This window comes from Grammomys surdaster, unplaced genomic scaffold, assembly GCF_004785775.1.
Source record: "Grammomys surdaster isolate TR1022 unplaced genomic scaffold, NIH_TR_1.0 458, whole genome shotgun sequence".
NCBI lineage: Eukaryota > Metazoa > Chordata > Mammalia > Rodentia > Muridae > Grammomys > Grammomys surdaster.
The window spans coordinates 630,099-641,260 of record NW_021604877.1 but is presented as its reverse complement, the minus strand read 5'-3'; the positions used below and the strand labels follow the sequence as shown (position 1 = coordinate 641,260).

The 11,162-nt window shown below is 43.9% G+C and overlaps 2 protein-coding genes across 7 annotated transcripts in view; one reads left to right on the top strand and one right to left on the bottom strand.

The window, feature by feature from the left end:
• LOC114632923 (leucine-rich repeat-containing protein 51) overlaps positions 1 to 2,479 on the bottom strand; it is a 16,687-nt gene extending 14,208 nt beyond the window's left edge. For 2 of the 6 annotated variants that reach the window (XM_028781536.1, XM_028781539.1), the window contains exon 1: positions 1,257 to 1,384. The gene's annotated coding sequence lies outside the window, so the exon portion shown is untranslated. Of the gene's footprint in view, positions 1 to 1,256; positions 1,385 to 2,332 lie in introns of those variants that run through there. The other 4 variants (XM_028781537.1, XM_028781538.1, XM_028781534.1 and 1 more) reach the window with 4 other exon arrangements.
• A 206-nt stretch (positions 2,480 to 2,685) lies between these two features.
• Numa1 (nuclear mitotic apparatus protein 1) overlaps positions 2,686 to 11,162 on the top strand; it is a 74,819-nt gene continuing 66,342 nt past the window's right edge. Inside the window, exon 1 of the mRNA XM_028781503.1 lies at positions 2,686 to 2,767. The gene's annotated coding sequence lies outside the window, so the exon portion shown is untranslated. The remainder of the gene's footprint in view (positions 2,768 to 11,162) is intronic.

Sequence of the window (11,162 nt, the reverse complement as noted above, 5' to 3'; positions counted from 1 at the left end):
CAGGCTGGAGTACAGTAGAGCACAGTAGAGCACAGGCTGGAGTACAGGAGAGCACAGTAGAGCACAGGCTGGAGTAGAGTGCAGTAGAGCACAGGCTGGAGTACAGGAGAGCACAGGCTGGAGTACAGTAGAGCACAGGCTGGAGTACAATAGAGCACAGTAGAGCACAGGCTGGAGTACAGTAGAGCACAGTAGAGCACAGGCTGGAGAGGGGGCAGAGGCCACCCTGACCTGCTTCTTTATTCTAAAAGCAGCAGGAAGCCACAGGGTACATATTGAATTTTGAGTAAGGAGAGTGAACAAAAATAGATTTTCATTTTAAAAAATTACTTTGGTTAAGGTATGCAAAGTATCTGGAAGAGGATGCAGGAAGGATGGTAGCTAGGACTGAATCAAAATGACTTATTAGAGTCAGAAGCAGAATGAGCACAAATTACAGCCTGGATACAAAGGAAGACCATATCTTTAAAACAAAACAGTGGGAGATGGAGAGATGGCTCAGCCAAGACTACTTGGTGCTCTTGCAGAGGGCCTGAGTTCAGTTCCTAGCACCCGCACTGGTGAGTTCGAGGCCAGCCTGGTCTACAGAGTGACTTCCAGGACAGCCAGGGCTATACAGAGAAACCCTGTGTCAAAAAAAAAAAAAAAAGGAGCAGGAGGAAGAAGAGGAGGAGGAGGAGAAGGAGGAGACAACTTGTAGTTAGGTGTGGTGGTGGTGTACATCTTTAATCCCAGTACTTGGGGAAGCAGAGGCAGGTGGATCTCTGTGAGTTTTGTTTTGTTTTTTAAAGACATTTAGAGGCCTAACATGAAGTAAGGTCACCACCTTTGGAGGTAAGGGAATGAGGAAAGGTAGATTTGATCAAAACATGTGAATGTATACAATTCACAATAAGGAAAAAGACATTTAGGTATTAAGTGGACTACATTTGAAATGGAAGAGTTATTAAGGATAATACTTTGGGGTTTGACTTGCATACATGTGGGAATACTGGGTGAGAGCCAGGCTTGGTAGAGAGGATTGCAGTGCATAGAGAGACACTGAATTTGACATATCTCAAATATATCCTGAAGGAGATGTCAAGGACACGATTAGTTAGTTATACAGATATGGAACTTAAGAGATGAAGGCTTGGCTGGATACGAGCAGGTGGCAAATGAAGGTGTGACTGTTGATGAGCCCTAAGAGGAGGGTATAGTATAGTGAGGTTGGAAACAGAAGACAGCCCAGAAGAACTTTAAAACAGTAAGTGTACCAAGGGCCAGTGAATCTTGGCAGCTTCAGACCTCAGGTGTTCTGTCAGCTGTTTCTTGCTTTGTTTAAACGTGTTTGATTCCCATTCTTTCAGTCTCTAGTTTCCTTTCTTCATTAATAATTTCAAGGATGGATTTGAAACTGATTCATGTTGAAGTGTAAAGAACTCAGGATGGTCACACAGGTTCATTTTCCCTCAGGCCGTTTAATGTAATCCTTGGGACAAGTACAAGCTATAGATGCAGCCAGGTCCAGCTAAATGGAGATAGTTGGACCTTACAGAACTAGAATCTACTTCTAGTGTTGTCAATAGTGGCCTTGGGCCTTGGGCAAGTCACTTATCTCTGGGTTTCAGTTTTTCGATCTGTGAAATGGAGATAAATATCATTGATTCATAGAGTTGTTTTAATAGAAAAAGAGAGGTTAAAAAAACTTGACAAGTTACTAAATGTACTAAATATTTTTTAAGAAATGTGGAAGAAATGAAGATCTAAACTGTAGCTTCCATAAGCTGATCAGGCAGGGGTGTAGGAAGAAGAGGCTTATTTATAGATAACACTCATACATGTGTGGATAAGAGGAATCTAGTGATTCCCTGAAAAGGGTCTTCTTGCTTGGAAGAGTTAAAAAAAAAAAAAAAAAAAAGGGAGGGGGCGACTTTAAAGCCCCGTGTCACTTCCTACATCTCCAGAAATAAAGGACCGCGAATTACTCTGATATGTCATGTCAAGCAAATTCTGCTTCTTCCGAGGAAAACCAATACCATGCCCAAGGGCGTTTCTGATCCCCCCCCACCCCCACCCCGGTCTGGGACTTGAGGCACCTGTACTGGAAAAGCGCCATTCTTGCCATTCTTGCGCTGAGGCGCTCCTAAGCACCGCCAAAATATGTATAGGTATGATATCCATAGTCCCGCAGTTTATCTCGAGTGTTGTCTTCACTCGTGAAGGAGAATGAGGGTTTGGGGGAGAATCTCAGGTTCCCGTTTGGGAAAGTTCTTATTCTTTTTGAAGAGTTCTTCTCCTTTCAGAGAGCTCTGGTGTCCTAGAAGTTTGCCCTTTCTCCCGCCCAACTCACCCGCAGTCGCTTACCCTCCGGCTTCAGCGTCTCACTACCTGAAGAGTTACTCAGCGTAACCCCATAGCAACTACCTTAGTCACCACGCCCTAGACGGCTCAGTTGAACGTGCTCGTGGTGCGGCCCGGAACTTGTAGTTCATCAGGGCTGGACGCCGAGGCCGCGGGGTTTGCTGGGATTTGTAGTTCAAGGCAAGTCCGGGATCCGGAAGTAGTATTACCCCCCCTTTTCCCTTTACAGAGGCCCTTGTACTTCCTTTTCCCGGGTCCACCAGAGTGCCCGGTAAACAGCAGACGACTGGGGCCAATGAGAGGGCGGCGAGACGGGGCGGGATCATAGTTTAAACTAATTGTGTCTTCACGGTGCGAGAGACAACTTGAGGTGAGGTGTGGTCCAGCGTGCTCGTGGCTGAGCGGCGGAGCAGCGCGCGGCCAGGTAACCGGCACGGGCCCTTGGCTGGCGTGCGGCCTGGGCCCTCTCGGGATGGCTAGGCCTAGAGGGGGTGCTGCTGACTACGCCGATGCGAGGGAAAGCTCTCCTTCGTAACCAAGGGTGAAAGGAGAACCTACAGGGGGCCAGGTTTGTGGGAGCCGGCAGTGTTCGAGGGGATGGGTCTGTTTGGGGGCTTGTTAGTGGTAATATGGCTGAGGATCACAGGGCGTCATGGGGGTTGTAAAATTATTCAAAGGATTGTACCTGAGGGTGCTGTTACTCCAGATGCCAGATGATTGTTAATGACAGCAGCAGTGGCATCTTCTTAGCTTCCAGTGTTTCTGATGTTTTGCTGGTATATAAGGATCATCTTTTTTAATTTACATAACAACCTTGTTCATGTTTTATAGGTAGGGACCCAGAGGTTTATGTTTACCTTAGTAAGGGTTGCAGTTGGCTCGAGTTTTGGTATATTTGGGGTTGTTGAGCGCTGAAGGTAAATGATGGGAAGGGACCATGTTGGGATGCACTTTGTATGTAAACTATGAACTTTGTATGTAAACTATGAACTTACCTGCCTTAATCACTTCTTGGGTGTGAGAGGCAAATCAGATAACACTGTTTTTGGAAGCACCTACAAGAGTACAAATGTAAGATATTGTTGTTTTTGTATTTTTCAAAACAAGGTTTCTTTTTTTAGTCTTGAATGTCCTGGAACTCGCTCTGTAGACCAGGCTAGCCTTTAACTCAGAGATCACTTGCCTCTGCCTACCGAGTGCTGGGATCAAAGGTGTGCAGAGCCATGCCTTGCTAGGTAACCTCTTTTGCTTACTTCTGTGGCTACACTTGTCATCTCTATTATTAGAGTCCTTTTCCATATTTATCTGCCCTTCTAGGTAGTGAATATATATTTGTTCTGATGGCTACTCAAGATTTGAGTATGTCATGGCCATTACTGTATGTCTTGAATGTTGCATTTTCTTGGGCTTAAGGAAATAGACTCTTAGGTTACTCAACTTTTTGTTTGTTTGTTTGTTTTTCCTTTTCTGGTTTGTTTTGTTTTGGTGCTGTGTGCCCATTCACAAGCCTGAAAATACCACCAAGGAGCCGATTCTGAAGCAGTCATAGTAGAGTCTGTCTCTTTTATTTAAGCTTGAGCTTAGGCAAACCCATTTCCTCTGGTACAATTAGTTTGCAGTCTGCTGTCCTCCACCATCCTATGACACTGAGGCACAGGTAGGTTCCTGGCTCAGATCACATCCTCTATAGTATATGTGGGCTGGTCGGAGAGTGTGGGGTCTCCTGTGTCTAGGGCAATCAGAGGCAAAAGGGGCCTAATTTCTAGGGCCACTTGCTGGGATGTTTTATCTATGTTGTTGTTGTCCTCTGAGATGGGGTGTTTTTCATTTTGATGGCCTGGACAGTGGATGATAGACAACTGTTTAGGCCCCCATAGGGCCCTTAGTAGGGAGGGGATTTCTTCTTTATTTTTGATGGTCTTTTCCTTCTGTCTTCAGAAGGCCTCTCTCCTTATAAATAGCTTCGTGGATATGAGCAGTAGCGAAGGCATACTGACTATCTGTGTAGATGTTAAGTCTCTTGTCTTTTCCCAACTCTAATGCCTTGGTTAGAGCTATTAATTCAGCTTTCTGGGCTGATGTTCCATCCGGGAGTGGTTCTGCCCACATGATCTCAGTGTTTGAGACCACCACTGTCGAAGCATACCTCTGTCCATCTTGAATGAAGAAGCTACTACCATAGGTGAACCATGTTATCTCTGCATCCATCAAAGGGGTGTCTTGAGATCTGGTCTGGATGCGGGCCAGAATTTCCAAGCAGTCATGTAGTGGCCTGTTGAGGTCTGGGTCAGGCAGCAGGGTAGCTGGGTTTAGGGAAGTTGAGGCCTGAAAGGTTACTCTAGGGGCATTTAAGAGGAGAGAGACTGGTAATGAGACTGGCATTGGTGAGTCATTGATGGGGATGGGGGTGGTGGGGTTGAGGGGAGCTGTTTAAATACCCCTTCGATAGCATGAAGCGTGGTGACAGTTTGTCAGCACCCTTGACCAGGAGGGCAGTTTCGGCAATGATGCATAAGCAAGGGGGCCAGCCTCTGGCTACCAGGTCTAATTTCTTTGAGAAGTAGGCCACTGGTTGACGCCAAGGCCCAAGTGTCTGATTCAGTACCCCTTCTGTCCAAGAAGAGATAAGCTTAGTCACATCTGGCAGTCTCAAGGCTGGTGCAGAAATTAACGCCTTCTTTAAGGCATCGAAGACTTTCTGATGTTTCTCTGTCCACACAGAGCTCTCAGGGTGCCCTTTGGTGGCCTCATAAAGTGGCTTAGCTATTTCTGCAAAACCTGTTATCCGTATTCTGCGGAATCCAGCAGACCCCAAGAATTCCCTTACCTGGCAGAGAGTCTTGGGTTCTCTTCAGGCATTCTTGTTTTGTCTCTGCTGCCACCAGGACGCCATCCACATACTGCAAAAGAGTCAGGTTAAGGTGCTGGGTGCTGTACTCAGGTCTTCATGGTGGGCCTCATCAAAGATGGTAGGCAAGTTTTTAGATCCTTGGGGCAGATGGGTTCAACTCAGTTGTCCGCTAATCCTACACTCTGGATTGTGCCATTCAAAGGCAAAGAGGTCTTGGCTTTTGGGTGTCAAGGGTAAGCTGAAGAAGGCATCCTTTAAATCCAGCACCATATGCCATTGGCGCTCAGGAGGAACAGCACTCAAGAGGGTGTAGGGATTAGGGACTGTTGGGTGAATATCCATAACCTGCTTGTTTACCTCTCTTAAGTCTTGTACTAGTCTATAATCGTTAGTTCCGGGCTTCTTAACTGGCAGGAGGGGAGTATTCAGACTGATTGAGATGGTCTCAAGATCCCACATTTAATAGTCTCCTGATATGGGGGAGGGGTTGTTCTACCTTCCCTGGCAGTCAGGGGCATGGGGTACTGCCAGACCTGTAGAGGTTCCACTCCTTTCTTGAGCTCAGTCCAAACTGGGGTCTGATGATTAGCCGTCCCCACTCCTCCTGTCTCTGCCCAAGCATTGGGGAAGCGATCTAGCCAAGTGGCAGTTTCTCCTCTGAGGTGGGGAGGGGCTCAAACAACCGATACTTTTCAGCCAGAGTGGTGGCTGGGACATGAATAGGCTTCTCCTCTGAATCTAACAGTTTGGCTCCCTCTGGGAAGAAATGTAGTAGTGCCCTCATTTTTGTCAACAAATCTCTCCCCAAGAGGAGATAGGAACATTCACGTACAACAAGGAGTGAGCGTGTTACCCTGCCCACTCTCAAGTCCACTGTTCTTCAGGTAGTTCATGAGTATTGTTGAATTCCTGTTTCCTCTGAGGGGTAGAAGAAGATGGGGGTAGAAAGATAATATCCTTCTCTGTTCCTCCTTAGAGGACCAGGTAGAGGCATGGTGCAGAAGGAGACAGGTGGTCCAGTGTCTCTTCCTTCGTATTCTTGGGCTTTTTGCTAGTCAAGGGAAAAACTTCTGTCTTTTGTCTGGGGAGGAAAAGTTTAAGCCAAGAGGGCCGGTCCTCTAGGAGGCTTTGCAGGACCACCGCATAAGGTGTCTGGTCTGGGTGGCTGAGTTTGGGTTTAAAAGTGACTTTCTTGATCCCTTGGACCTTTCCCAAGTCAAAGGATCCCTCCCGGGGCCAGCCGATGTTGACTTGCAAAAATGTGGTTAGTTTATCTTTCCTACTGGTGACAGAGTGATTCCGTCTCTTAGTTTTAACACCCTTAAAATGGCTAAGAAACAATTCTAGTAGAGTTAAAGGCGCTTGTCCCATGTTAGCATCCGTCAGAGTCAAAGTTGCCCTGTAATAAGAAAGTCAAGGGTAGACAGTTAGTCCTGATAGTGAGGACAATAGCCAAAACACAAGAAAAATTCTTCTCTCTGAATGGAGAGAAGGAGAAATAACCAGAAGGTGGCCTCTCTTAGCCCAGCATCCAATCTCAGTTTGAAACACCAATGTCTGATTGGGGTCTGGAATGTCTTCCAGGCCCGTGTGGTTGCAACCTCCTAGGGCATCAGCTTTAGCAACCTCTGACCACAATTACAGATTCAAAGCCAATTCTCAAGTCTGACAGACTTGGGACCACTCAGTTTATGTACAGGCAATGACACAGTCCAGAGTGCTGACACCCAGAACCAAAATTATCTCAGTGCTGCCCAGAACCAAAGTTACTGCCGCTCTGTCTGGAACAAAAGTTACTGTAGTGCTGTGCAGAGAGACCTGGAACAGAATTACACACTGACAACGACAACGACAACGACAACGACAACGACAACGACAACGACAACGACATCGACATAGACTCAGACAGAAATTACCAATATCAAGACCCTTTGGGTCAGTAGTCCTGGAAGTCGTGGAGGCTTTCCCAGGCAACACACCAAAATGTTGTGCCTGTTCTCTAGATCCCAAAACCACCAAGGAGCTGATTCTGATGTAATCGCGTTAGGGTCTCTTTAACTCAAACTCAAGCTCAAGGTTGATTCACCTCTCTCAGACCCTGATTCATCAGGATGGGCGGGTGAAGCAGCCTCGAGTCCTCAGCAGGACAAGGTTTTATAGGAAATGGCGAATAAGGAAGGAGGTTTACAGCCTGGCAAGCATCTAATTGAATGACTGTTGTAAGCTGACAGGTGGGTGCTGAGACAATCAGACTAATCTTGATTGGCTGTTGCTAGGAAATATCTTGGGAGTAACTGTAGGGTATAGGCAAAGAACAAGCCATGGGGTCCTTCCTGGTACTTGAGTATAGGTCAAGTTCTCAGGCTCTTTTTCTTTTAAGATGGAGACCGGTCCCAAGCTGGAGTAGGTTTGGCCTCTCAGTGCATGTTAGGCAAGCAGTCTAGCCCATTTTTTCATGATGGTATTTGTCTTAATTTCAGTATAACATTATCCTTTTTGATGGTGGTGATGGGGATGAAGCTGCGTCCTGAAAACATAATTTACTTAGCTTGCCTTAATCCATATTTATATCTTTCTTTTTTCTTTTTTCTTTCTTTTTTTTTTTGGACTTAGTCTTTTGTTTCCAAAGTTCTGGATTTGTCAAGTCTTACTACTCTTACAACTCTGTTATGGGCAGGAAGCTTTGCTGGTAAGGAAAGGAGTAGGCAGACTTTCTGCCCTGTGGATATCTTAACTGTGTCTGTGTACGATGAGTATTCAGATCAAGTGAAGCTTTCAGGCACAGGAATGGGTAAGTGTTCCGTTTCCATGTGGTATTTTTCTCCTTTAGAGGAAGAAGCACAAAGGATTCTTTTGTTGGGCCAAGTTCAAGCACATTATGAGTAATTGTAAGGTCTGAATCTTAGTCTAAAGCTAGTCCTACTCTCTCAGAGCAAGATTTTACTTGATGGCTCACTAAGAAACATTTCTCTTTGGAAGTTTATTTTTACTCGTGAAATATGAGAGTGAGATGAATACCTTGAACTAAGAATTGTAGAATTGTTGGGATGCCTAAACTGAGCTGAGCAGGGGCTGTTTTGATATCTGTATATAATTGATAAGAATAGATGGCCAGAAAGTCTGAGGCCATTGATTTTTACCTATTATGCACTAAGCTTATCAAGAAGTGTTCAGATTCAAAATGAGCATGTGCAAGAATGAAACCATTACCAAAGGCAAGAAAATCCATCGCAGTGTTGAACTGCCTCCTGTACCCTGATTTTTCTGTCTGCAGTGCTAGGGAGCAAGTGCACTTTCTAGGCTCCTTCTGAAGTACATCTCTGTTGTGCCTGTGGATATTTCCTGCTTGGTTTTTGGCCATTTTTTTTTTTTCCTGGCACTTTGCTCTTTTCTTTTTTGTTGAATAAATTCATTACTCCTTTAGATGTTTCCTGCAATGGGAAGTGAGTCTAGGTGTCTCCTAGTGCTAAACATTGTTTTATTGAAAAATGTTTTTATTTCATCTTCAGTTTTGTTTAGCTGGATACTAGGCTTCTAAGTTATTTTCTCCCAACACATGTGAAATGTGGTTTAATTGCATTTTTGAACTTTTTTTTTTGAGACAAGGTGTCACTATGGAGCTTTGGCTGGCTTGGCCTTTACTATGTAGAGATGGCTTCAGAATCATAAAGATCCACTTGCTTCAGCCTCCTGAGTGTTGGAATTAATCATGTTCAGTTTTGGCCTTTTTTTTTTTTTTTTGAGAACTACGCTCATGATTTACTGTTTCATTGTAGATAACCTGTCTTCCTCTTTAAGATCCTCTTGGTTGTCATTTGTGTTATGCATTTCATTACATGATGTTATTTTTTTTTAATTATATATGTACACACACGTGTACCTCGGCATATGTGTGAAGGTCAAAAGACAACTAGTAAAGAAAGAAGAAAAAAAAAAGACAACTTGTGGTGCTTGGGTCTTTCTTTCCACTAGGGTCCCAGGGAATCAGATTCAGACCTTCAGGCATGACAGTAGTGCCTTACCTGATAAGCCATTAATAGCCCACATACGTAAATCTAATTTGTTTATCCTGCTGGCTGAAATTTCATCTTTCATTATTTTTAAAGAAGATTTTATTTTTATTGTGTGTGAGTATATGAGTAAATCTGTGTAGGTGCTCAAGAAACCAGAAGAGGTGTTGGACCCCTTGGAGCTGGAATTTTCTTTCTTACAGTGTTCCCGTCGTCTTTCTTAATTTTTGTTTGTTTGTTTTTGATTCTAGTTTAAGACAGTACTTACAGACAACTGTGAACTACTGGATTTGGGTGCTGAGATTTGAACTCCGTTCCTCATGATAAAGTATCAAGAGGTCTTAACTGTATCTCTACAGTTGGCTGTCCTGGAACTCACTCTGTAGACCAGGATGGCTTCAAAACTCACAGAGATTTGCCTGCCTCTGCCTTCCAAGTGCTGAGATTAAAGGTGTGCAGCCATTCCTGACTGTGTGCATGAGAGTGGAGTGCCTGTGGAGGGACTAGAGTTAAAGACTGTGAGCTACTATATGGGTACTGGAAACTGAACTTGGCTTCTCTGGAATAGTAGACAGTTAGTTAGTTACTCTTAAGAGCTGAGCCATCTCTCCATGTCTGTCTGTAATAACTTTAAAGCAAGTTAATGTGTAGTCTTTATCATTCAATTAGCTGCATTTTGTTAGTCCTGACATTCCATAACTGATTCTTTCATAATAGCTTACTCAAGTATTTTATATTTTTTGATTGTGAGTTTATATATAAAAGAGCATCATCTATTGGCACCTTAAAAGGGGATTTGTTTTCATTACTTATGTGTAGGTATATATATATGGCATTTACGTGGGATGCTTGCAGAGGACTGGAAGAGAGTTGGATCTCCTGAAGCTGGAGTCATAGTTGCCTGTGAGCTACCTAGTGTGGATGCTGGGAACTGAACTCTGTCCAGTGGAGGAGCAGCAAGTGCTTTTAACTGCTGACCCATGTTTTCGTACTCTTCTTCCCTTTTTTTAAATAAAAGGAACAGTCTTCTTCCTTGGCCCAAGTTTTTGTTGAACTGGAAATCTTACTGCTTCAGCCTCCCAAGTGCTGGGATTGCAAGTATATAACTTATAGGAGTCTTATATGTGGCCTGGTTTGGATTAACTCTTCCAGGAGCTTGTTTGCTTGCTTGTTTATTTTCATGGTGCTAGGAGTTGAACCCAGGGTGTGTGAGGCAAGTGTGTTCTACCACTGAACAATAACCCTAGCCCTCTTAAATGTATCATGGTTATGATTATTCTGATTATTATGTGTTCTATGATGTGTGGAAGTCAGGACAATTTTAAACAAGTCAGTTCTCTTATTCCACTGGGGTTTTGGGGGGTTGAACTCAGGTATCAGGCTAGTGTGGTGAGCTTTTTTGCTCACAGAACCATATTCCTGGGCCTCTTTTTTTTTTTATTTATTTATTTTTTTATTTTAAATCAACCTTATTGGGACTGGAGAGATGTCTCAGAAATTAAGAGTGAGCACTGGCTATTCTTCCAAAGGACCCTGGTTCAATTCTAAGCACTTACATGGCAGCTCACAACTATCTGTAACTTGAGTTCCAGAGGATTTGATACCCTCACACAGATATATATGTACATGCAGGAAGAACACCAATGTACATATGATAAAAATATATTTTAAAAATCATCCTTATTTATCTCTAATTTATATACAGTAAACTTCACTTAAGTTTTGATAGATATATACAGCTGGGAAAACCTGCCACACGCAAGACATTTCACACTCAGAAATTTCTTCATGTTTCTTTATAGTAGAGCTTTCCTTTTAAACTGGTCTTGGGAAACCACCAATCTTCTGTCAGTACAGATTGTTTTTCTAGAATTATATATATATGGCTTTTCCTGTAACTTCTTTCTTTCTCCTTTTCTTTTCCTTCCCTTCCCTTCCCTCCCCTCCCCTCCCCTCCC